Source organism: Scyliorhinus torazame, chromosome 12 (assembly GCF_047496885.1).
Source record: "Scyliorhinus torazame isolate Kashiwa2021f chromosome 12, sScyTor2.1, whole genome shotgun sequence".
NCBI classification, from domain to species: Eukaryota; Metazoa; Chordata; class Chondrichthyes; order Carcharhiniformes; family Scyliorhinidae; genus Scyliorhinus; species Scyliorhinus torazame.
In genome coordinates, this window is record NC_092718.1 from 37,349,625 (window position 1) to 37,377,031 (window position 27,407).

The window sequence follows — 27,407 nt, forward strand, 5'->3', positions numbered from 1 at the left end:
CTTCCTACGCGAATTGGAATGCAAAAAGACTCATTATCCAATTAGATTATGCTTGGCTGTCAGCCAGACAGCTTTCTTATTCTTCCATTTTCGATGTTTTCATATCTGGTAAAGAGAAATGTTAAAGAAAATGACAACAAAAAATGTTTTAATGTCCCGATGGTTTTTCTCCAACAGTATCCTGGGGGTCGATCTCCAATTCCTAGAGACTCCAGGCCCGTTGGCAACTGACACACTAAACAGTATCATGGAATCATAGAATCCCTACAGAAGTAGGCCATTCAGCCCATCGAGTCTGCACTGACCCTTTGAAAGAGCAACCAATCCACGCCCACTCCCCCACTCGATCTACTTAACCCCACCTAACCTGTACATCCTTGGACACTAAGGGCCAATGTTATCATGGCCAATCCACCTAACCTGTACATCTCTGGAGCATCTGGAGGAAGCCCAGGCAGACACAGGGAAATGAAATGAAAAATGAAAATGAAATGAAAATCGCTTGTCACAAGTAGGCTTCAAATGAAGTGAAGTCACCACATTCCGGCGCCTGTTAGGGGAGGCTGGTACGGGAATTGAACCGTGCTGCTGGCCTGCCTTGGTCTGCTTTAAAAGCCAGCTCTTTAGCCCTGTGCTAAACCAGCCACGGGGGAAAGGGGAAACTCCACAAAGACAGTCACTCCAGGCTGGAATTGAACCCGGGTCCCTGGCGCTGTGCCACCATGCCACCCAGTTTTATTTCCCTCTCCTAACGCTGCTGATTCTGACTGGTTGCACCATGACAATTCACCTCATCCACATGGTCAGCCTTTCATCATCTGTGAGACCAGATAATGAATATAGATAAGCTATTTAATTATTAATGCCCTTAGAACAATGGTTAATCCTGTTCTCACACAACATTCGCAAATGCAGTTTGTTTGGGGTAACCTGGGATAAATGGGCGCATGGTAGCACAGTGATTGGCACTGTTGCTTCACAGCGCCAGGGTCCCAGGTTCGATTCCCGGCTTGGGTCACTGTCTGTGCAGTCTGCACATTCTCCCCGTGTCTGGAATAACCAGTTATTCCACATTACTTGATGCAAATTCAGATCTCATCAAATTAATGTGTCCTACAAGTGTGCAATACATAATTACATAATCCAAACACATTTCAAATTGTTGGAGGAGTATATAACTCTGTGAAGCAGCTCAAATGTAAAGCATTGACAGGAATTAAGCAGATTTATTATTCTGAGGAATTTAACGTTTCTTAGTATATCATGTAGATTACATCCTTATTGTTGGGTAATTGTACCCAATTGGTTAAATTAAATTTCTAACAGAGAAGATTGTTTCAAGTACATTAAATGTGTGTAGAAATTGCAATCATTCTCACTGACAATGCAAACATTATAAACATTATAATATTAATGTCCATAACTATTGAAAGATCCCTGGGTAATGTCTAGACCAGAACCCTTTTGGCCTCCCAAGAATACTGACAAAGCCCCTGAGAATCATTATCACATTGAAGAATTAAACCACAAAAATTAATTATTATTGCGTATTATGTACAAAGGTACAAAAACAAACTAAAAAGATGTTTCTATGTCTTGCATGTATACATTATAATTAAAATGTTCTGTTATTCAACAAATACTGCCAAATCTTCCCTTTGTGTCATTTTAATGGGAGGAGTGATACTGATCCTTTGCTCACAAAATTCATTTAAAATTGGGAGTGCGGCTGGAGAGCTGCATTCTCATTTCACACACTCGCGCGCATACTCACCCCTCACACACACCCCTCTCTCACACGTGCACAAACACACACCCCTCTCTCGCACATGCACGCACACTCACCCCTCACTCAAACAAGCACACACACCTCACACATGCACGGGGACACACACACATTCACCCCCTCACACTTGTGCACACAAACACACCGCTCTCTCACACATGCATGCACACTCACCACTCTCTCACACACAGGCGCACACACCTCACACATGCACGGACACACACACATACAACCCCCACACACACTCACCCCTCTCTCACACATGCACGCACACTCACCCCTCACTCATACACAAGCGCACATGCACACACACACATTTACCCCCCCCCCCCAACCTGGCCAGCCACACAATCACTCACCCCATACATGCACCCCCCCCCCCAACACACCGCAATAGCCCTCATAGTCCCAGCCTCTCTCGGACTCTTCTGGACCTAGCCCTTCTTGGACCCTTTTGGGCCCCAGCCCCTCTACCTCTCTCTCTTGAGGCCTCGCTCCCTCTCTCTCTCTCGACAGCCCAGTCTCTCACTTGCCTATGAGTTTAATTGCAGCTCGTTCAATCAGAGGTCAGCTTCTCAGTTAATCGGCGGCCGATAAGCTGACTCGTGCACTTATCAGTAGCCAGCAAAGCAAAACAACCATCTTCGATTGGTCAAACTGGAAGGACAGTTTTTTAAGTGGCCAATTCTACCACAGAACTGCGGTCCCGCAGAACAGACTAAATTCCCTGGGTCACTGTCCTTGTGGAGTTCGCACATTCTCCCTGTGTCTGCATGGGTTTCACCCCCACAACCCAAAGATGTGCAGGTTAGGTGGATTGGCCACGCTAAATTGCCCTTTAATTGGAAAAAAAATAATAATTGCTACTCTAAATTTTAAAAAACAGATAAATTATTTTGTTTTTTAAAATTCACTCATGAAGGCATTGCGGGTATTTATTGTCCATCCCTGGCAGTATTTAAGACCAGGTAAGGACACCAGATTTCCTTCCTTAAAGGGCATTATGACAATGGCTTCATGGTCATCATTAGAGTTTTTAATTACAGATTTTTATTGAATTCAAATTTCATCATCTACTGTGGTGGGATTCAAACCCAGGTCCCCAGAGCATTACCCTGGGTATCCAGATTATTAGTCCAGTGACAATACCATTATACCACCACCTCCCCTTATTAAGGAACAAATAAAAGACTTACATTTATATAGCACTTTTCACAACCACCTGATGACTCAAAACAATTCACAGTGCTTTTGCAGCACAGTGACTATCGTAATGTAGGGACTACCATAGCAAATAGCAATCTGACAACCAGATCATGTTTTTCCAATATTGATGGAGGGATGAGTTTGGACCAGGGCACCAAGAATAACACCCCTGCTCTTCATCAAAATCTTTCATATCCACCCAGGTAAATGGGAACCTCAGTTTAGCATCTCATCCAAGAGGCAGCACCTCCAGCAGCACTGGAGTGTCAGTGATAGAAATCAGATTTAGCTATAGATGACGTAGATAAAAGGTTTAAATAAGAAATCATTAAGAGTAATTGACTAAATCATATTAACCATGAGAGTAAGAGACGCTGACTAGCTGGGAATTAATCAGATAAGACTTTAAATGTTCATATTTTGCAAGTTGTGCAAACTTCTAGAGACTGCAAGGTCAAATAGCAGAAAGACTCTTTATGTTAAAGAACTGGGCTGAGGTTCCAGTTCCGTTTCCATGGTAACCATCAGTCAGCCCATGGTGATAAGTCCTGGTGGGAAATATGTTTCCCCCAATGTTATAGAAAATGACCGCAAATCATTTATTTCTTAAATTGACGGACAGACAGTTCGGCCGAATTGAGTGAACTGTACGTTAGGTAAAGCCAATCACAGCTGTAAAGAGGGCGAAACTTTAAGTTAGTAATCTCCTTAAAAGATCAGTTGTCGGGATGAGAAAACTCATTCTGGAATCACTCTAACCTATTTTCTGAAACCCAGTCTGCTTGCTTTGCAAAATCGCCATTTTCTTTTGTTTTAAATCACTCTGTCATTTTAGTACTGTGCATCTTGATTTGAAGAAATTACCAAGAAATATAATTGTATTTTGAATTCAACTACTGTATTTCCTAAAGACAATCGATCTGACTAGCTTGCTGCAGGGCTAGTTGGAACTTTCTAAAATTTTGTACTGAAATTGAGTTTACCAATAGACACTAAAAGCTGACAAATAAAGTTTCAAATAACTTTGCCAAAAAGTACAGTCTGGAATCTCTGTTATTTGGGAACTAAGAAGGGATAATGCATATTCAGGGTTCCGAATAGACACAGAGATCCATCAGCCAGTCTTGACCTTTGCTCTGAAGTAGGATGTAAACCTGGACCACAATTCAGAACTAAGCTTGCTATCAACTGAGGCTTACCAACTGTGATTAAATGTATTCCTGAAGGTTTTGTTACATGATTTGCTCCCCACGCTCCATCTATTTGTCGACCAGCACATCGATCCTTGTGACGTATGGCCTTCCTACGCGAATTGGAATGCAAAAAGACTCATTATCCAATTAGATTATGCTTGGCTGTCAGCCAGACAGCTTTCTTATTCTTCCATTTTCGATGTTTTCATATCTGGTAAAGAGAAATGTTAAAGAAAATGACAACAAAAAATGTTTTAATGTCCCGATGGTTTTTCTCCAACAGTATCCTGGGGGTCGATCTCCAATTCCTAGAGACTCCAGGCCCGTTGGCAACTGACACACTAAACAGTATCATGGAATCATAGAATCCCTACAGAAGTAGGCCATTCAGCCCATCGAGTCTGCACTGACCCTTTGAAAGAGCAACCAATCCACGCCCACTCCCCCACTCGATCTACTTAACCCCACCTAACCTGTACATCCTTGGACACTAAGGGCCAATGTTATCATGGCCAATCCACCTAACCTGTACATCTCTGGAGCATCTGGAGGAAGCCCAGGCAGACACAGGGAAATGAAATGAAAAATGAAAATGAAATGAAAATCGCTTGTCACAAGTAGGCTTCAAATGAAGTGAAGTCACCACATTCCGGCGCCTGTTAGGGGAGGCTGGTACGGGAATTGAACCGTGCTGCTGGCCTGCCTTGGTCTGCTTTAAAAGCCAGCTCTTTAGCCCTGTGCTAAACCAGCCACGGGGGAAAGGGGAAACTCCACAAAGACAGTCACTCCAGGCTGGAATTGAACCCGGGTCCCTGGCGCTGTGCCACCATGCCACCCAGTTTTATTTCCCTCTCCTAACGCTGCTGATTCTGACTGGTTGCACCATGACAATTCACCTCATCCACATGGTCAGCCTTTCATCATCTGTGAGACCAGATAATGAATATAGATAAGCTATTTAATTATTAATGCCCTTAGAACAATGGTTAATCCTGTTCTCACACAACATTCGCAAATGCAGTTTGTTTGGGGTAACCTGGGATAAATGGGCGCATGGTAGCACAGTGATTGGCACTGTTGCTTCACAGCGCCAGGGTCCCAGGTTCGATTCCCGGCTTGGGTCACTGTCTGTGCAGTCTGCACATTCTCCCCGTGTCTGTGTGGGTTTCCTCCGAGTGTTCCAGTTTCCTCCCACAAGTCCCGAGAGACGTCATTGTTAGGTGAGTTGGACATTCTGAATTCTCCCTGTGTACCTGAACAGGCGCCAGAGTGTGGCGACTAGGAGTTTTTCACAGTAACTTCATTGCAGTGTTAATATAAGCCTACTTGTGACAACAATAAAGATTATTATAACCTAGATGGCCATCAGGACTGGGAATGTGTACTGAATTCGCCCTCAGTATCTCACGGCATTAAAGCAAATAGGAGCCCTCTAACTGAATGAATTAACTCGGCAGAACTGTATGTCAAACCTAAGATCTTCTCATCTGTATGGCTGGTTATTTTGTTTCAATCCATAAGTGGCTTTTGCCAGAAAACAACCCACAATCTCTGACAAGTGCCTCTTTTATGAGAAGGGCAGAACTAAAACAATTAAGCTCACACCAGATAAAATATCATTCTGTTTTGACAATCAATGAAACCTAGTATGCCCAGCGGTTCCAAGCAATTCAAAGAACAAAAGCAAGGGCTTCCCATCCTCCAGATGAAAACAATTTGTGAAAAAGAATTACATGGAGCTTACTCAAAAGAAAAGTTAATGAGCGCATGAAAAATCTGTGTTAAAATTTGTTGTTTTCAAGTGGAAGAGGAGTTTGGGGTGGCACTGGAGGAGGGGTTGTGGTGTGAGATGTTGCAGAGGATGAATACCTCAACTTCCTGTGCAAGACTGGGGTTAACACAATTAAAGATGGTGAACAGGACACAATTGACGAAGTCAAGGATGAGCCAGTTGTCTGAGGGGATGGAGGACACTTGTGCGCAGTGCAGGAGAGACCCAGCCAACCATGTACATATGTTCTGGTCCTGTCCGAAGTTGGAGAAATTTGGGGGTTCTTTTTTGTCGGCAATCTTGCACTTGGACTTGGGGCCCAGCCCCCTGGGGGCCATATTTTGGGGTGGTGGAGCTGCAGAAGGGAGAGTGGACAGATGTTTTAGCTTTTGCCTCGCTGATTGCTCGCAGGCAGGTCCTGTTGCGGTAGAGGTCAGTTTCTCCACCCTGTGCCTCAGTGTGGATGGGGGGCCTGATGGTAGTTTCTGTGGGCGCGATTCTCTGGAAAGATTTCCAAGTGTGGTAGCGAGCGGGAACTGCCGTGAGATTCCCAGCACGTGGCCAAGCAAGGCCGGCAACGCAATATGTATATGGATTAAATGAGACGTCTAGATCTGGTATTTTTCGGTAAGGTCAGTTTTGTTAAAGTTAGGCTGTTGCCAGTTGAAAGCAAATCCGGCAATGTTTTACTGGCACCATAAGGGAAATCTTTCTGGCATCGTTATGATGCATATCGATGATTTTTTGTGGGGTGGGACTTGTGATTTCAAAGCTACTGTAATCTCTGGGTTGAGGAAAGAATTCAGGGTTGGAAGTCAGGCTTCGGGTGCATTTAAATATATTGGGCTGGGAATCGGACAAAGTTAGGGGCAACTTTACGTCAACTATCTTATTTGGAGAGCATCAGCCCAATAGCAATTAGTCGTAGTCGCGTTCACAAAAAGACGCAGTGTTTTCAAAAATGGAAAAAGAGCAACTGCGAAGTTTAATTGGGCACTGAATTAGTTAGATAGTCAGAGTAGACCGGACGTTAGTTTTGATGTCTTAGAGTCGAGTACAAAAATGATTGATCCTAAAGTAGAAGACATAATGAGAGCAAATAAAGCATTGGCCAAACTAAAAATGCAGGAGTGTGTTTTCAGGTTCCCAGTTCTAGGCGATCTTAGGCACTTGAAACTCATAGTTTATAGTAATGCGTCCTGTGCAAATTTATGTGATGGGGTTTCAAGCGCAGGTTTTATAATTTTCCTTTTGGGGAACAATAGTAAATGTTGCCCACTTGTGTGGGAAAGAAAGAAAATAAGGAGAGTGGACAAAAGCTGAGACTTTTGACTGCTGAGACTTTAAGCCTTGTAGGGGCGGTGATTATGGCCTTTTATATATCTCAGATATTGACAGACATTTTGGGATTAGGGGATTTGGGTAACATACCCATTGGAGTGTCACATTGGCAATAAATCCCTGTGGGAAAATGTGCACTCTACAAAAAGAATCAATGAGAAAAGGCTAAGGATAGACATCGCAAGTTTGAAGCAGATGTTGGACAGAGGGGAGACAGCAAAAATTAAGTGGGTTGACAGTAGCTATCAATTGTCCAACTGTTTAACAAAAAGAGGGGCTAATTCACAGAAACTTTTGGATATTGTTAATGAAGGGCGCCTGTTTCTGTGATTGTTTGTTTATTTTTCCTTTCATAAAAAAAAGAGGGGGGGGGATATTGTGTGTGTTTTTGAGTTTCTTAAAATTTTGTTTTCACCAAATTATTTTTTTTCTCCAAGGAAGGGGAGACTGTTAAGGAATGGGTTAAGAAACATTCCAATTAGATGTTTCATTGATCCAATAATTGTCACTGATATGTAAAGAGACTACAGGTGCCTTTGGGGCATGAGATGTGATAATAGAGTTTGGTGCTGAGTGTGTTCAAAGAAAAATAAAGGTATTTGGGAAAAGGAGCAGATCTCTTGACTCATTACTCAACAATAGCCAGAGGCTAACAGTGGAAGGGGTCATTATCACAGATTGCAGACATTCTGCACAAGGTGGGAAACAATCTGACCGGAGTAGAGTTTAGGTTGTAGTTCTGAGGTGAGGCTGATGGTTGAAACCTAGAGGTGGCAACCTGATGCAGTACAGCCATACCAATGTCCACTAGTGCCAAGTTGCCACTCAAAATAGACTCTAAACAACATCAAAATTGTGGTTGTGAATTTCGAGGTTAATTGCTCAAATTATGGTCTGGATTCTCCACTCCCCTACGGCAGCAACTGAAATCATGATCGGGTGCAGTCAAAAATTTGCAAGTTGCACCCGGCACCAATTCTGACACGATGCTTTGGTCCCCCGCTGGCGGTGTAGGCAGGTTCCCGCCCTGTGCCCAATTTGCAAGGATTAGAATGTCATTAGCGGTTTGGACATTGCATGCTCCACCCCTCCACGATGCTCCACCCCTTCAGGTGGGAGTCACGCTGGGGTGAATTGATGCAAGTATTTACAAGCGGGGCCTGGGTGCCATGGTTGTTGAAGGGAAGTGAAAAGGTTAAAAAAACTCTCTAATCTTGTTGGGCTTGCTGGAGGGTGCATGCCCTGATCGCAGGGAGTAGCGGGGAATGACCTGGTTCCATGTCCGTGCACTCGAGGTGTCCCCCTCGGGATCGGGGTGTTCTGCCTCAGACTCCATTGTTGCAAAATGATAATTAAAGGCACCTCTTTGGTGCAACTTACAGGCCCCAAGCTGTTCACACTGCTGACTGCACTCTGTATCCTGTATATGCTCAGGGAGCCTCTGGTCACGTGGGAGCCCAATCAGCCCCCTCCCTCCCCGGAAAACCTCATACTCCAGCAGTATCATCAACTGGATGGACGTGGCCAGGCTCAGCTGCTGGCCCATCAGATGTTGGCACTCCTCAGTAACGCAGCCCCACTGCAGAGAGAACATGGGATTAGCAAAGCTCAGCCCAACCAAAGGGCACCTACACTATGGCACTTTGGAACCCTTCCTGGCACACTGCCGCTCTCAGAGCAGAGGCCTCACCAGTGACACTATCATTTAACCCATCCCTCAGGATCACGAAATGTCTCCAAGCTCTACCTGTCCACCATGCTCCTGCTCCCATAAATCCTGCCCCTGGCCAGGAAACTGACCAGCTCTCTGTCACACCCAGGCTCCACATCACACTGCAGCTAAGCTCCCAGCAAATGCAGACCTCCCTCGCTCAGCCTCCGCTGTAGGAACAGCCCGTACACAAGCCACTTAGCATGGAGGCGATTGGCAGCACACGGTGAAGGTCCCCACCGCACACCTGTGACTCACCTGGCACTGCAATGGGTATGGAGGAGGACACCTAGCCCCGATGGCCATCAAGGTGACTGTCACCCTGAACCTTTATGCCTCTGGCTCATTCCAAGGCTCAAGCGGGGTCCTGTGTGGAATCTCGCAAATGTCTGCACACAGGTGCATCCATGCTATGACGGGCATCAGAATACATCATCTTCAATCTGAAACAGGTCCACCAGGATACCCAACCTAATGAGGGCATTCATCTTCTTCTGGCATTGCATGCTGGTCCTCCTGGTGATGCTGGCAGAACTGTCTGTCTCTGCCGCCTCTTCCCAGGCACTGTTCAGGCTTCAGTCTCCACTCCACCCTGGGAATGAGGACATCCCTCCTCTCCTTAATGGCACCAAGCAGTCGGTCCAATTCAGACTTTCAAAATGGGGGCATAGGCAGGTCTTCTCTGAGCCATCTTCTTGGCTGGAATGAGAGTCTGTAGTGAGTGGAGCGCTTATAAGCAGCTTCAGCTTGTCAGCTTCTTTACCGTGAAATCCAGACCCAGTGAATCCAATGCCGGGGGGCTGGGAATTGCTTCCAATTCACGTTGGCAGAGTGTTGGTCCATTTGCATCTCCTGAATATCGGATCAAACAGCACCCCCAAAGGGAACGCGGATTACGCGCTATTCAGTTCCGACGGGAGCACTTAGGCCTGGATTCGGACTTCCGGTGACGGCGGGCGGGAGGCAGCCGTACATTGGAGGGCTCCCGTTCGGGAACGGCATTTTCGCGGAGTAACGCCTGGTCCTAGGGCCAGCGACGGCAGTAAAAGTCGGGAGATAGCGCAAGGAGAAGAAGGATGTCGAAAAACACCAAAACAACGGCCGGGAAAAAAGCGGCTGAAAGTCCGTTGGAGGGGGGAAAGGTCACCGCGGGGTCAACAAAGAAAATGGAGGCTGGAGCACCAGGGAAGGCCGCACTGCTTACGGCTGAAGAACTAACTAAGGTGATGGCTGCGGAATTCCAAAAGCAGTTGGCGCAGATTGAGAAATGTATGGAGACGGTGAGGAAGGAGATGAGGGAGGTTTTGAATGTGCTGGTGGAGGAGGCGGATTCCCCGGTGAAGACGGCGGTGGCGAGCGCAGTGGCGGAGGTGCGAGAGCAAGGGGAGTCGCTGAAGGAAGTGGAGGAGACGGTATTGCAGCACGGTGATCAACTTGCCTCGATGGGGAAGGAGATGCGGAAGGTGATGGACACCAACAAGAATCTGCGAGGAAAAATGGAAGATCTGGAAAACAGATCCAGGCGACAGAATTTGAGGGTCGTGGGGCTGCCCGAAGGAGTTGAAGGACCGAAGCCGACTGAGTATTTTGCCGCGATGCTGGCATAACTATTGGGGGAAGGGGAGGACCCCTCCCGATATGAACTGGATCGGGCTCATCGGTCGTGGAAGCCTGTACCAAAGGCGAGTGAACCGCCAAGGGCAGTGACTCTGTGCTTCCGGAGATACAGTGTGAAGGAGAAGGTCCTGAGCTGGGCCAAGCAGAAGCGGGTGGTGCAGTGGGCTGGAGCTGGTATACGTGTATACCAGGACTTTACAGTGGAGCTGGCGAGGAGGCGGGCTGCCTTCAACCGGGTGAAGAGGGCACTGTACATTGGCAAGGTGCAGTGTGGCATTGTATATCCAGCAAAGCTGAGGGTGACTTACAAGCACAGGGACTTTTATTTTGGAACGGCGGAATCAGCGGAGGAGTTTGCGAAAGCAGAAGGACTGTGGCAGAACTGACAAATTGAGGAATGGTCATGTGCCGATGTAACCTCATGACTGTATTTTCTTCTTTTTTTGTATCACTGCGCGCGGGTGTAGAGGCTAAAGGAGCCAACGTTGCATATATTTGGACAAGGGAAGGGACGGGACTTTCACTCGAAAGGAGGGCTCTTTGGGGTGTAGGTGGGTATGCGGGGTTTGTGTGCTAAAAGGGGACCTTTGGGCTTTCCTAGGGCCGGGAAAGGGGGAAAGGGACCCGGTCGAGGGCCTCCACGCTGGCCGGTTTAAGCCAGCCAGTGAACGGGAGTGAGGTGGGGGGAGGGGCTGCGGCCATCGGAGCCTGACAGAACAGGGTCCGAGTGGTCTAGCCGGGGTGGAAAGTTGGGGGGGAGGGAACCGAGGTTGGGGGAGTGAACCGAGGTTGGGGGGAGGTGTTTTACAAGAGGCAGTGGACGGGAGGAGCTGGAGACTTGGGGGGGGGGTACAACTTTGGGGTATCATGTACTGTACTCTCTTAGAGGCTGGATGGCGTTGGTTGGGGGGTGGGTGGGGGGGGGGGGGGTGGAGAGCCGTGTAGATTAAGGGTGACTACGGGTAATCCCTGATTCCTTTTTGTCATGTGTTTATGTAAACATGCGGGTTGAGGTTTAGGGGTTGGTGGGCGGATGGGATCGTTGTTATTATGGGGATTGACATATCTTGTTGATCATTGTTTATTGTTGATGGGTGTAAATGTGGGAGAAAATGTGAAAAAGGAGAATAAAAAATTGTTTTTTTTAAAAACACCTGGATTCTCCGACTGCTGACACCAAAATCGCATTTGGCGATTGACCGGAGAATCCCTTTTGACGCCGAAATCGCAGGCGGCACTGTTTTTCGGATGCTCCGCCCCCTCCAAAATGGCGTCATCGGTGAGTACGCCGTGCACCGTTGGGACGGCCTCAGGACGTCACCTGAAGGCCCTCCCCCGATGCTCTGCCTCCCTTGGGCCGACTTCCCGATGGCGTGGATCACTTGTGGTCTGAGGCGTCGTCAACCTCACAAAGCAATTTTGAATTGTCCATAGTTCACGTTTAAAAAAAATAAATTTAGAGTATCTAATTTTTTTTTTCCAATTAAGGGGCAATTTAGTGTGCCCAATCCACCTAACCTGCACATCTTTGGGTTGTGGGGGTCAGACCTACGCAGACACAGGGAGAATGTGCAAACTCCACAGACAGCGACTCAGGGCCGGGATCGAACCTAGGTCCTCGGCGCTGTAGGTAGCAGTGCTAACTATTGCATCACCGTGCCACCCTAAGTTTTTTGAAACACTTAACAGTACGGCTATTGTAGGTTTCGTGACAATGCCATAGTTGCCAAATTATGAGGAGTCGCACTACAGTGCATAAATTCAGCTGCAGTGCTTCTCAATTTTATGAAAAGATAAGTGGCCACAGGCTAGAGCATAAAGTGCTCAGAATCACAAAGAGAGATTTTCTGAAACAAAGCCTGACAGAGAAGGCCGCGGAAGAACTCAATGTGATGTTGAGCCTGGAAATTATTGAGGTAAGGGCGTTGGGGAATGAAGACAACACACTTGCTGAAGACAGGTGATTCAGACAGTCCAAAGATGTGCAGGTTAGGTGGATTGGCCATGATAAATTGCCCTTAGTGTCCAAAATTGCCCTTAGCGTTGGTTGGGGTTACTGGGTTCTGGAGATAGGGTGGAGGTGTTGACTTTGGGTAGGGTGTTCTTTCCAAGAGCCGGTGCAGACTCGATGGGCCAAATGGCCTCCTTCTACACTGTAAAGCACTGTAAATTCTATGAAATAATCAGAGAGAATAGGGGAAACGGTGAAAGACCAGGGGCACAATTCTCCGCTCCCGCGACTAAGTGCCCACGCAGTCGTGAACGCCGTCGAGGTTCATTACGGCACAAAACGGCCCCAATCTCGACCGATTCAGGGCCGAAAATGGGCTAGGATCGGGGCCGCGAGAAACTCGGGTACGTGTCACTAAAGCAGCGTCGTCAGCGCGCGCCAGGCATTGGCGTCGCGTAAAAGCGGCGCTGCGTCATCCGCCGCATAACTGGCATCACCCGCGCATGCGTGGTTGCCGTCCTCCCTGAGGCTGCCCCGCAAGAAGATGTCAGATGGATCTTGCGGGGCGGCGGAGGAAAGGAGGTCCTCCTTCAGGGAGGCCGGCCCGCCGATCGTTGGGCACCGATCGCGAGCCAGACCCCTTTTGATTGCGACCCCGGTGAAAGAACCCCCCTCGCCCCCCCACATGCCGCCCCCCACAGTGTTCCCGTGCTGTTCCCGCCGGCAGCGACCAGGTGTGGATGGCGCCCGCGGGAAGCCGTCGTTTTGGGCAGTCCGCTCGGTCCATCCGGGCCGGAGAATAGCGGGTGCAGCGGAGAATCGGCATTTTGGGTGTCCCGGGCGATTCTCCGGCCTGCGCCGCTCAGAACTCGACAGGGCCGTTCCCGCCGTTTGGGGCGACGGACCGGCGTTGCGGGGAAAAATGGAGCGCAGGCGACTCTCCAAACCGACGCAGGAGCGGAGAATCGCGCCCCAGAGGTTTCAAAGGGGGGAAGACATCTGGAGAATAAAAAGGTGGACTTGCATCCTTGAGTTACCCGTGTTCTTTGTCTAAATTAAAGACAAGAATTTGCTGCTGGCCAAAATGAAGGATGGTGAAAAGGGGAACTACAAGCTGGGGGAAAGGAATTACCAGCTAGAAAACAGATCCAAGTGATGTTACTGCAGAAAGAATTTGAAATAAAACATGCAAGCAGAGGAATTTGCTTTAATTGGTGAGAGGTGCTGGATGTCTCAGGTCTATCAACTGGGTATGATCAATACCCATTTGAATTGACAGATACTGCATCCCATGACACATCTTTCAAATTTACATTTTTTCTATATGAAGTATAATGTGCTACTGGAGTAACTCTGGGGGCGATTCTCCGATATTGAGGCCAAGTGTTCGCGCCGTCGTGAACACCGTCGCGTTTCACGATGGTGCAAACAGGGCCCGGACACGACCTATTCTGGATGCCACAGGGGGCCAGCATGGCGCTGGAATGGAGCGTTCACATCGCTCCAGCGTCCTTATGCGGCGCCCACCCGTGCATGCGCAGTTGGGGCAGCCCAATCCTGCGCATGCGCAGTTGGGCCGCACTATCCTGCGCATGCACGGGGAACGTCTTACGCACGCCGGCCCCTCACCAACATGGAGCTGGTGTTCTTGGGCCGTGCGCGGAAGGAGGCAGGCCCGGGGGAGGAGAGGTCTGCCCCCCGATCGTGGGCCAGACCCCATCGGAGGCCACCCCGGTGAAGGAGCCCCCCCTCCCCCCCCCACAACAGGCCGCCCCCCCCAGCGTTCCCGCAGAGTTCCCGCCGGCAGCGACCAGGGGTGGACGGCGCCAGCGGGAACCTGTTGTGTCGTAGCGGCCGCTCGGCCCATTCGGGCAGGAGAATCGCCGCTCGCCGGTTCTCCGAGCGGCCGGGTGCGAATCGTGCGACGCTGGTTTCCGGGGGGTGGGAGAATCGTGTGCGGGGGTCGGGGTGTTGTGGCGTGTTTCGCGCGGCGCTCCGGCGACTCTCCCACCCGGCGTGGGGGCGGGTAAATAGTGCCCACAGTATTCCATAAAGTGCTTTGGAAACAGTGCAAATATTAGTTTCTGGTAGAGTCTCACCATTAGCAAACAACTCAAACTAATTGTGAAGAGACACAAAGAATGCAGGGTGAATTTTCAGTTGCGGAGAACCCAAGGACACTGGGTCAAAGCTGGAGCCAGAAAGAAATATGGCAGGCAGCACGTGTTAGCAAATACATTGTGACAAACAAAACTAGTGAATGAGACAATCAACAGGAAAAATGACCACAAAAGAGAAATAAACATCTTCAGGCATATTAGTCCTGGAAGAGAGAGGCTGTAAATCATAAATCAAATAGCAAAGATAAAAGGACAATGGTCACAAATGTTGGAAATCTGAAATAACAACAAGTAAAGTAATTGTACAGCTCATCAACTGCAGCTGGAAAATAAAGGGATAAAGTTAACATTTTGGAGTTTTATAACATTTGCACGACAAAAGTACATTGTTTCTTTTCAGGTTTTTATGTTAGTAAAGATTAAAAGGAGATTGGGAACGCTACTCAGAAAGATATTTACAGTTGGATATTCCCCTGTGGGTATGCAGAAAAACACTGAAGCTATTTTTGAAGTGCATCTATTATGAACAATCATGTGTGTGTTTCTATTGTGAATAATTGGGTGTGCACCCTCATTTGCAACAAGGCTTGTTGTGTCCACGAGAATAAAACATTAGCACAGGCTCTGTTATGGTTCAATCTGAAGAGTTAGGACAAAAATGCCCATTGTATTTTAGCTTTGATTCTATGCAAGCAGGACTAATAATGTTAAAGGGAAACATACACTTTTATGCCAAAGTTCTCTTTTGTCCCTTTCTTTTCTGAAGTACAGCTTTACAGGCATCAGATATTTTTACCCAAGTGGATATTTTTCATATGTGACTTCACATGTTGAGAGATGGCAAGCCATTTGAGTAAGGACAAGGGAGACATCACAGACAAATTTGATTGTGTCCTTGCCTGACATCCATAGCGATCAGCATTGCTAACCATTGTTGATTTTGACTAAGATGTAGCACCCTGACTGCCGTTCCACCTGACACCAGTTAATACGGCAAATAACAAGAAATTATCTCGAGGCCTCCGACTCTGGAATAGCTACTCACAGCTATTGGAAAACGTGGAATTGTCCATTTTGGCAGGAAGAATAAAAAATAAACATACTAGCCAAAATTCTCTGGTTGTCAGGGTTCACTATTCCTCTGCCAGAGGATTTTGTGGCGGTGTGGGGTGGTTTCAATTGGAAATCCCATTGCTAAGCGGCAGGAGGACAGAATTCGCCACCAGAGAATTGCGTGCAGCCAATTTCTGGAAATATGATATTTGCTTACAGCAGTTTTCCAGAAATCCTTACAATCATTAACTTGCAATTATATCTTCTTAAGTTTTTACATGTTCCATGGCCCTAAGATGAAATGGAACTCAAAGCAGTATTTGAAGGTGAACTTGAGAAAGTAGCACTGGTCCTTTAAAAATTGGAGAGACTTAATTGGAACAAGATAACTAAAGGCTCCATCATTGAAAATGCAGGTCAGGTGTATTGCCTGGATCTGGTATGTCTTTATTGTGGGGACCATAAATTGGATTCAATTTGAATTAGTTTTTGGAGCAAGCAACGAGCTGGATTAGGGGTATTCCCCTGTCCACACACTGAGCTCTGGCTTTGTAACTCTGATAAAATAAAGAAAAAGAAAATGCAGTGGGGAGAGGGGGGACGGCAACTGTGTTAGAGCAGCAGACCCATCCTCCACCTTCTCCCCTCTTGGGAATGCACCTTGACTATATTCAAACTATCCCCTCTTTAAAGACTACTCCATTTCAGTTTTGGCTGCCAATAAAGGCAGAATCCCGACAGTGCAGCCGTTCGGCACATCAAGTTTGCATCGACCCTCCGAAGGAGCACCTTACCCAGGCCCACTCCTCTCCCTTCTTTGATTCTAATTTACCCGGGAGAGATCCATTCTCACCCCACTGAGATTGGCCCTCCCCCAATCCTACTCTGGATTTCTCCTTGTCCTTTTCTAAACTTTAGGATAATTTAAGTCTCCCATTTTAACTATATCATTTTTGCACGTATTTGTCATTTCTTTTTTTCAGTTCATTTATCAGAGTTACAAAGCCAAAGCTCAGACTGGACAGGGTCAAACCCCTAATCCAGCTCCTTGTCTGCTCCAAAAACCAATTCAAATTGAATCTAATTCATGGTCCCCACAAGAGAGAGATACCAGGGGCGCGATTCTCCGACTCCCCACCAGGTCGGAGAATCGCCGGGGGCCGGCGTGAATCCCGCCCCCGCCATGTCGCGAATTCTCCGCCACCGGATATTCGGCGGGGGCGGGAATCGCACTGCGCCGGTCGGCAGGAATCCCCCGGCGATTCTCCGGTTCGCAATGGGCCGAAGTCCCGCCGCTGTCAACCCACGCCAGCCGGCGTGGATTGAACCGCCTTTGGGACGGCGGGACACGGCGGCGGGGGCGGGCCTGTGGCGTGGGGGCACTCTTTTCCTTCCGCCTTCGCTATGGTCTCCACTATAGCGGAGGCGGAAGAGACCCCCTCCACTGCGCATGCGCGGGGATGCCGTGAGTGGCCGCTGACGCTCCCGTGCATGCGCCGCCCGGCAAAGTCATTTCCGTGCCGGCTGGCAGGGCACCAAAGGCCTTTCCCGCCAGCCGGCTGGGCGGAAATCAGTCCGGCGCGGGCCTAGCCCCTCAAGGTAAGGGCTCGGCCCCTCAAGATGTGGAGAATTCCGCAACTTTGGGGCGGTGCGATGCCGGACTGATTCGCACCATTTTTGGCGCTGGTCGGCGGACATCGTGCCGATTATGGAGAATCCCGCCCCAGATCCCAGGCATTATGCCTGACCTCACGCTCATCTTAGCCAAAAGGCCGAGAAGTGGTGTCATTTCGTTGCAAATGTGTTCCTAAATATCTTAGTTATTTGGTAGCCTGTAAAATAAAGCAAGTTAAGTAATGATACATGCATTGTTTCTTAGCTCTAACAAAATAGATTCTGTCCTTAACTGCTCTCGGACACCTTTACTCACCAACACTGTAATATTCTCCTCAGTAAATATTTCCACCTCATCTCCTTTCCCCTAACATTTCTGACCACCTTGCATCGGGGCGGCACAGTAGCACAGTGATTAGCACTGTTGCTTCACAGCGCCAGGGACCCAGGTTCAATTCCCGGCTTGGGTCACTGTCTGCACGATCTTCCCGTGGGTTTCCTCCCACAAGTCCCGAAAGACATGCTGTTAGGAGAATTGGACATTTTGAATTCTCCCTCAGTGCACCCGAGCAGGTGCCGGAATGTGGCGACTAGGGGATTTTCACAGTAACTTCATTGCAGTATTAATGTAAGCCTACTTGTGACACTAATAAAGATTATTAATATCCAGGAATATTTAGTACCAGTCCTGTCCTTTTTTAAGCCTGGTCTCTATTATCATCATGGTATGATATTTCCACCTGACTAGCTGCACCTGCAGTTCACAAACCTTATTTATCACACTCCATGCCTTCACATACAGGCACAATAAGCCTAATTTAGACCTTGTGCATTCCCTCATACTCTGATTCCACGTACAACCTTACTTTTCTTACTCTAATGCTATCTGTTTTTCACAGTTGTTTCTTTTTATAAATTTAGAGTACCCAATTATTTTTTCCAATTAAGCGGGAATTTAGCATGGCCAATCCACCTACCCTGCACATCTTGGGGTTGTGGGGTGAAACGCACGCAGACACGGGGAGAATGTGCAAACACCACACAGACAGTGACCCAGGGCCGGGATTCGAACCCGGGTCCTCAGCAATGCTTTTTTAAAAAATAATTTTTTATTCTCCTCCATTTTCACATTTTCTCCCACATTTACATCCATCAACAATAAACAATAATCAGCAAGGTAAGTCAGTCCCCATAGTAACACACAACGATCCCATCTACCCACCAACCCCCAAACCTCAACCCGCATGTTTACATAAACAAATGACAAAAAGAAATCATGGATTACCCGTAGTCACCCTTAATCTTACACAGCTCCCATCCCCCCATCCCCCCACCCCAGGTCTCCAGCTCCTCCCGTCCACTGCCTCTTGTAAAACTCCTCCCCCTACCCTCGGTTCCTTCCCCCCCAACTTTCCACCCCGGCTAGACCACTCGGACCCTGTTCTGCCAGGCTCCGATGGCCGCAGCCCCTCCCCCCACCTCACTCCCGTTCACTGGCCGGCACACACCGGCCAGCGTGGAGGCACCCGCCCGGGTCCCTTTCCCACTTGCCCGGCCCCAGGAAAGCCCAAAGATCCCCTTTTAGCACACAAACCCCGCATATCCACCTACACCCCAAAGAACTCTCATTTCGAGTGAAAGTCCCGTCCCTTCCCCTGTCCAAATATATACGACCTTGGCTCCTTTAATCTCTACACCCACGCGCAGTGATACAAAAAAGAAGAAAATACAGTCATGAGGTTACATCGGCACATGGCCATTCCTCAATTTGTCAGTTCTGCCACAGTCCTTCTGCTTTCGCAAACTCCTCCGCTGCTTCCGCCGTTCCAAAATAAAAGTCCCTGAGCTTATAAGTCACCCTCAGCTTCGCTGGATATACAATGCCGCACCGCACCTTGCTAAATGTACAGTGCCCTCTTCGCCCGGTTGAAGGCAGCCCGCCTCCTTGCCAGCTCCACCGTAAAGTCCTGGTATACACGTATACCAGCTCCAGCCCACTGCACCACCCGCTTCTGCTTGGCCCAGCTCAGGACCTTCTCCTTCACCCTGTACCTACGGAAGCACAGAGTCACTGCCCTTGGCGGCTCACTCACCTTTGGTACAGGCCTCCACGACCGATGAACCCGATCCAGTTCATATCGGGAGGGGTCCTCCCCCTCCCCCAGTAGTTTTGCCAGCATCGCGGCAAAATACTCAGTCGGCTTCGGTCCTTCAACTCCTTCGGGCAGCCCCACAATCCTCAAGTTCTGTCGCCTGGATCTATTTTCCAGGTCTTCCATTTTTCCTCCCAGATCCTTGTTAGTATCCATCACCTTCCGCATCTCTTTCCCCATCGAGGCAAGTTGATCACCGTGCTGCAATAACGTCTCGTTCACTTCCTTCAGCGCCTCCCCTTGCTCTCGCACCTCCGCCACTGCGCTCGCCACTTCCGTCCTCACCGGGGAAACCGCCTCCTCCACCAGCACACTCAAAACCTCCCTCATCTCCTTCCTCACCGTCTCCATGCATTTCGCAATCTGCGCCAACTGCTTTTCAAATTCCGCAGCCATCACCTTGGTTATTTCTTCAGCCGTAAGCAGTGCGGCCTTCCCTGGTGCTCCAGCCTCCATTTTTCCTGGTGTCCCCGCGGTGACCTTTCCACTCCCCGACGGACCTCCAGCTGGTTTTTTTTCGGCCGTTGTTTTGCTCACCCTCGACATTTTTCTTTGGGTTTATTTTCCCTCCTGTGTCTTCTCAGTGCCTCCTCCGTGCCTTCTCCCTGCTTCTGCCGCCTCCGTGGACCCTGGGACCGGGCTTAAAGCCCCAAAATTGCCATTCCCGAGCGGGGGCTCTCCATTGTGCGGCCGCCTCCCGCCCGCCATCACCGGAAGCGGTCCTCAGCAATGCTAACCACTGTGCCACCATGCTGCCCCCACAGTTGTTTTTTTTTTAAATATAAATTTAAAGTGCCCAATTCTTTTTTTTTTACAAATAAGGGCAATTTAGCATGGCCAATCCATCTACCCTGCACATCTTTGGGTTGTGGAGGTGAGGCCCTGGCAGATACGGGGAGAATGTGCAAACTCCACACTGACAGTGATCCGGGGCCGGGATTGAACCAGAGTCTTCGGTGCTGTGAGGCAGCAGTGCTAACCATTGCGCCACCATGCCACCCTGTTTTTCACAGTTCTTACCTTGTTTTTCCACTCTAATATTACCTTGTGATTCTCATCCCTCTATTAAGTCATTTTAAACCCTCTACAAGAGAGCAAACTACCCCAAAAGGGCATTGGTACCAGCTGAGGTGAAATTCTTTGGCTTGAAAAGGTCCCATTCTCTCTGCACTGATTCCAATGTGTCAGGTATCTAAAGCCATCTCTCCTGCACCATCTCACCAGCACATATTCATCTGCTCTGTCCCTTCTATTTCTATAGTCACTGGGAAGAATCTGGAGTTTACTTCCTTTGAGGAACTGCCTGCAGGACCTCATCCCTCTTTCTACCCATGTTATTGGTACCGATATGGACCACGACCGCTGGCTGTTCACCCTCCCTCCTCAGAACTGCTCAATGGCATCCTTGACCCTGCCACCAACATTGCAATTGTAGCCGCAGAAACGCCTGTCTGTTTCCCTAACAATAGTATTCCCTATCACTATTCCTTTCCCAATCTTCCTTGTGCCTTCCTTCTGCGAAGTTGAGCCAGATGTGGTGCCGTGGATGTGGCTCCGACTGTAATTCACCTCAGGGAGCATCAGTCTCTATGTTCAGAACTGAACACCAGTTGGAGATGGTGATGCACATCACTGGGGTCTCCCGCACAACTTGCCTGGTCCTCCTTGATTACCTGGCGATCATTCACACCCTGTCTTCGCCAGAAGAGTCTGTCCTGATTGTGCAAGGTAACCTGAAGGTAAAGAAGGTTACTCAATTTTGATGTTATGTGAGGTATCTCTTAGAGCTTTAAATAATGCTCCAGACCAATCTCTTTTGTGCAGAAACCTTTTCTTGTAATTTGCAGTTTCAAGGTCATAAAACAGGAGAGGTTAGGAAAATTTTCTTAGGATTAAGTTGTTAAGACACAATATTCCTTGCCAATAATAGTGATGGGAGCAGGATGCACAATAACTTTTAAAAGGGTAGTAGATAAAGGCAAAAGTTTGCAGTTGCTGGAAATTTGAAATAAAAACAGAAAATGTTGAGGAGGTCTGGGGGCGTCTATGGAGAAAGAAACAGGGACTCTGCAAATTGGGAAAGATTTGGAAGTTAGAGACCTTTGACATTTCTAACTTTTCCTAATTTGAATGACAGGTGACAGACCTGAAATGTTGGACGGAATCTCACCAGAATTTGACAAAGTGTCAGACTCAGACTGAAAATGAAATGAAATGAAAATTGCTTATTGTCACAAGTAGGCTTCAAATGAAGTTACTGTGAAAAGCCCCTAGTCGCCACATTCCGGCGCCTGTTCGGGGACGCTGTTACGGGAATCGAACCGTGCTGCTGGCCTGCCTTGGTCTGCTTTCAAAGCCAGCGATTTAGCCCTGTGCTAAACAGCCCCTGGTGAATAGCTCTCTAGTTGCACAGTCCAGTTTTCTCTTCAGATCTTGAGCCTCTTTAAATAAAACATGAGTGGGCAGGTTGAGACAATCAGTCTGGTGGATGAAGCCTGATAGAGCTGGCACCTGGCTCCACAGAGGTAAGGGCACCATCGTTAGAGAGCGTCCCAATCAGAACTGAAACTGAACAGCCTCCAGCCCCCACCACGGAGGTATCAGGGGCTCCCCCCAACCCTCCACGGACAATCATCAGAGGTCCCCTCACTACCAGTGCAGACGTATCTCCAGTGTTCCCTCCCTTCAGTGCCTGCTCCTCCATGCCTGCAAGTTCCCTCCTCAGAGCCCGCTCTTCCCCCCTCACCAGAAATTAATGGAAACCACGCCCCACCCCCCCACCTTGGGGTTTCCTCGAGCGCCCTCCCCAGCACTGCCCCCAGAACATGCTGGCATTGTCCCATTGGCATTGCCAGGTTTGTAATGCCAACCTGTGCCAGGGGAGTGTCGGGGGGTCCCCTCGACTGTTTCATGTTTGTTAAAAGCTGTTGCATACCTCACCGACGTGACGTCAAGTCAACGAGGTATGAATATTTAGTAAAGAAGTTCATATGTGGCAGGGAGGCCTGTTAATAATATTTAAATATATTAATCTGGGCCCTTTGAAGACGTGGACTTCATGACATCGCAGGAGAGGGATGGGGAAAATCAGGAAATGTTTTCCGATTCCTCTGCATTTTCCACCCATATCGCCGTTCTCTCTGACGCCGATCGCGGGCTGAAAATCGCTCCCGATAACTCTCTGGTCTCTCTCCACAGATGTTATAAGTCTTGTGGGTAAATACTATATATGACAAGAAAAAAATAAGAAGGATATAGGAAAATGTATATTTCTTAATGAGTCTATGTCTATTAGGACTAAAGTCTGACAAGTCCCCAAGACCTGATATACTTCACCCTAGGGTCTTAAAAGAAGTGGTTGCGGAGAGAGTAGATGCATTACTTGTACATTTCCACAATTCCGTTGATTCTGAAAAGGTCCCATCAGATTGAAAAACACTGAATATAACTGCTCTGTTCAACAAAGGAGGGAGACAGACAGTTTGAAACTACAGACCAGTTAGCTGAACATCTGTCAGAGGGAAAATGCTAGAATGTATTATTAAGGAGGTTTTAACTGGGCACTTCAAAATTCTTGATGCACTCAGGCAGAGTCAACATGGTTTTGTGAGGGGGAGATTGAAATAAGAGGTTAGTCCAGATGAATGCGTGGCTGGAAAGGTGGTGCAGGAGGGAAGGCTTTAGATTTTTGGGACATGTGGGACCAACCGTTTTTGAGGATGGTTTGCACCTGAACTGAAATGGGACCAGCGTGCTTGCAGGGCAGTTTGTTAGTGCAGTTGAGGAGCGTTTAAACTAACTTGGTAGTGAGGTGGGATCCTGAGAGAAGGTTCAGGGGGGAGATGCACAGACAAAATTAGAAGAGACAATAAGTGAGTCAGGAAGTGTTATAACCTGCCTACTTACCATTGGCTGGGGACTAATGACAATCCCACAATCCTGTGGAGTATGAGCTTCCCCAATGAGGGGGGCGGAGAAACCATTAGTAAACTCCTAGTATAAATAAAGCTGGCCAGTTCAGGAACTAGCTGGAAGGAGTATGTAGCAAGGGAAGTTACTGCTACTGTTATATATATGTTATTGTAAATAAATGTTATTACTTTGTATCCTTAAAACTCGTGCTGGATTCTTCGTGGCCCTCACAAAAGGAAGATATAGAAATTCCAGGCCAGTTAAGTCAGAAGGGAGTTTGGCAAGAAAGGATGAAATTTATTTTAATCCAAGGAGTCTGAAGAACAAGGCAGATGAGTTGAGGGCACAAAGTAAAACATGAAGGGTATGATGTCATTGCTGTCACCGAGACATGTTGAGAGAGGGGCAGGATTGGCAACTCAATATTCCAGGATATAGAAACTTCAGGTGAGACAGGGAAGGAGGTAAAAGAGGAGGTGTCACAATTTTCATCAGGGAATCAGCAGTAAGGAGGGACAACATCTTAGATGAGTCTTCAAATTAAGCCAAATGGGTAGAACCTCAAAACCAAAAAGGAGCAATCACATTGCTGGAAGTGTTCTACAGGCCCCCTTACAGTCCAAGTGAAATAGAAGAGAAAATATGTAGGCAAATCTCAGAGAAGTGTAAAAGTAATAGGGTAGTGATAGTGGGGGATTTAACGTCCCCAACATTAACGGGGGGGGGGGAGTCATAGTGAGAAAGATTTTGAGGGAACGGAATTCTTAAAATGCATTGAGGAGAACTTTTCAAGCCACTACGTAGAAGGTCCTACATGAGAGGGGGTGGAACTGGAATTAAATTTAGATAACTAAGCCAGGCAAGCTGGTTGAAGCATCAGTGGCAGAACATTTTGCCGACAGCGATCATGACTCCATTAGATTCAAGAATGTTATCAAAAAGGACAAGGATGAGCCTGAAATTAAAGTTCTAAACAGGGGGAAGGCCGATTTTAATAAGATCAGATATGATTTGGCCAGAGTGAACACTTTTAGGTAAATATGTGGTTGAACAAAGGGATGCATTCAAGAAGGAAATAGGGAGGGTACAGGACCAACATGTTCCAATAAAGAAAAAGGGAAAAACCAACAAATTCATTGAATCCTAGATTTTGAGGGATATACAGCATCAGATCAAGAGAAAAAAGGAGGCGTATGGCAGATATTGAGGGCTCAAAACAGTAGAAGCCCTCGAGGAGTAGAATGTGCAAGAGGGAAAAGGAAATTAGGAGAATTTTGTGAGGGCCACGAAGAATCCAGCACGAGTTTTAAGGATACAAAGTAATAACATTTATTTACAATAACATATATATATAACAGCAGCAGTAACTTCCCTTGCTGCACACTCCTTCCTGTTGGTTCCTAAACTGGCCAGCTTTATTTATACTAGGAGTTTAGTTTACTAATGGTTTCTCCGCCCCCTCATTGGGGAAGCTCATACTCCCACAGGATTGTGGGATTGTCATTCGTCCCCAGCCAATGGTAAGTAGGCAGGTTATAACATCCCTCCCCCCCCCAGACATAACTCTGGGCCAACATTTTCATTTTGGTCACACCTGGATGCCCATTGTGCAAGTCTGTTAGTATCAGCTCCTGGCCTTTTTCCAGGACAATCACACGCGTCCCCCACAAGAGGATGCCGTCTTCCACGCTGAATTCTGACAGCTTGGAGGAAAATGCCCGCAACTCGCCTGGGAGCGGTCTATGCTGCCCACCATACAGGACTATGTGCCGAACCTTTGACAGGACTGGCTCCGTCTGGGTCCACTCACGGATCTGTGATGCCGTGACAGGCAAGGTGTCCATAAGATTTAGGGTTGCAACCACCTCACCGGTCGTGGGGGTCGACATGGGGCCGGTCGATAAAGGCAATCGGCTCAGTGCGTCGGCATTTGCTATCTGCGTACCTGGTTTGTGGTCCAGAGAATACTCGCATGCAGCAAGCAACAAAGCCCAGCTCTGGATCCGTGCGGAAGCAATGGGCGGTATTGGCTTATCCTCCCTGAAAAGTCCCAGCAGAGGCTTATGATCAGTCACGATAGTGAAATGGCGGCCATACACGTACTGGTGGAAGCGTTTCACCGCAAAAACCACTGCCAGGCCCTCCTTCTCGATCTGCGCGTACTTTTTCTCCGCTGCAGTCAATGTGCGGGAGGCGAAAGCTATCGGTCGCTCGGCCCCGTTCTCCATCTTGTGGGATAGGACGGCCCCAATAGCATACAGGGATGCATCACATGTGACGAGCAAAGGCTTTCCAGGATCATAGTGGGTTCGTAACCCAGACAACGACAATTGTTGCTTTACCCGCCGGAAAGCGGTTTCTTGCGGCTGACCCCAAACCTAGGTGTGATTTTTCTTTCTCTGCAGAAGGTGCAAAGGGGCCAGCGTAGTTGCCAGATTGGGAGGAACTTCCCGTAATAGTTTACGAGACCGAGAAAAGAACGAAGATGCGAAGTGTCAGTCGGGGCGGGGGCCTGTTGAATTGCATGCACCTTCTCTGCGACAGGGTGCAAACCTTCGCGGTCCACCCGATAACCTAGGTAGACTACTTCCTTTGCCTGAAATACGCACTTTGTGCGACGTAAACGGACTCCAGCCTCCGAAAGGCGTCTAAGGACAGCCTCCAGATTTTCCAAATGTTCCTGCTCCGACGTCCCTGTAATCAAAACGTCATCTAAGTAGACAGCAACACGTGGTAAACCTCTCAAAATGCCCTCCATAACACGTTGAAAAATTGCGCAGGCAGAGGATACTCCAAAGGGCAACCGTGTATATTCATACAGGCCCCGGTGTTTATTAATCGTTACATATGGTCGGGAGGCAGGGTCCAGCTCCAACTGCAGGTAGGCGTGACTCATATCTAATTTTGTGAACGAGAGTCCACCTGCAAGCTTCGCGTAGAGATCCTCTATGCGAGGCATTGGATATCGGTCGAGTCAGGAAGCCGAATTCACTGTAAGTTTATAGTCGCCACACAAGCGAATTGTGGCATCTGGCTTCATTACAGGTACAATTGGTGCTGCCCAGTCAGCAAAACGGACGGGCCTGATAATACCCAAACTCTCCAAACGAGTGAGCTCCCCTTCTACCTTCTCGAGCAAGGCGTAAGGCACCGGGCGCGCCCGGAAATAGCGCGGCGTGGCTCCTGGTTCGACTTGGATACGGGCTACGGCCCCTTTTATTTTCCCCAAACCAGGCTGGAATACATCTGGGTATCGTCCTAGCACCTCAGTCAACCCTTCAGAAACTGTTTGGAAGATGTGCAGGACCGATCAAGAACAGTCAGCATGGTTTTGTTAAGGGGAGATCATGTCTGACCAACTTGATGGAATTTTTCGAAGAGGTGACCAAGTATGCAGGTGAGGGCAATATATTTGATGTATCTACTTGGACTTCAGCAAAGCTTTTGATAAGGTCCCATGTTGGACACTGATAGTGAAGGTAAGAGACCATGGGGTCCAAGGAAATTTGGCAAACTTGATCCAGAATTTGGTGAGTGTCAGGAAGCAGAGTAATGATCAAGTGGTTTTTTTCTGACTGGAAGCCTGTACACAGTGGGGTCCCACAGGAATCAGTGTTGGGGCCCTTGCTGTTTGTGGTTTATGTAAATGATTTAGACTTGAATGAAGGAGGGTTGGTCAGTAAGATCACAGATGATATGAAAATTGGGGAGGTGGCAGTGAGGATAGCCTTAGATTACAGGAGGATATAGATGGGCTGGTCATATGGGCTGATCAGTGGCAAATGGAATTCAATCCGGATGAGTGTGAGGTGATGAACTTGGGCAGGACAAACAAGGCAAGGGAATACATGATAAACGACAGGACTCTGGGAAGCACCAAGGATCAGAGGGACCTTGGTGTTCATGTACACTGGTCCCTTAAGGTAGCAGAGCAGGTGGATACAGTGTTTAAGAAGGCATATAGTAGACTTGCCTTTAT

General features: G+C 48.1%; 1 long non-coding RNA gene across 1 annotated transcript in view; it reads right to left on the minus strand.

The window, feature by feature from the left end:
• Positions 1-4,197: 4,197 nt before the first annotated feature.
• Positions 4,198-27,407, minus strand: part of LOC140387159 (uncharacterized) — a 29,899-nt gene continuing 6,689 nt past the window's right edge. The window contains exons 2-3 of the long non-coding RNA XR_011933744.1: positions 21,190-21,249; positions 4,198-4,295 (exon numbers count right to left, since the gene is read on the minus strand). This is a non-coding gene — a long non-coding RNA (uncharacterized lncRNA). The remainder of the gene's footprint in view (positions 4,296-21,189; positions 21,250-27,407) is intronic.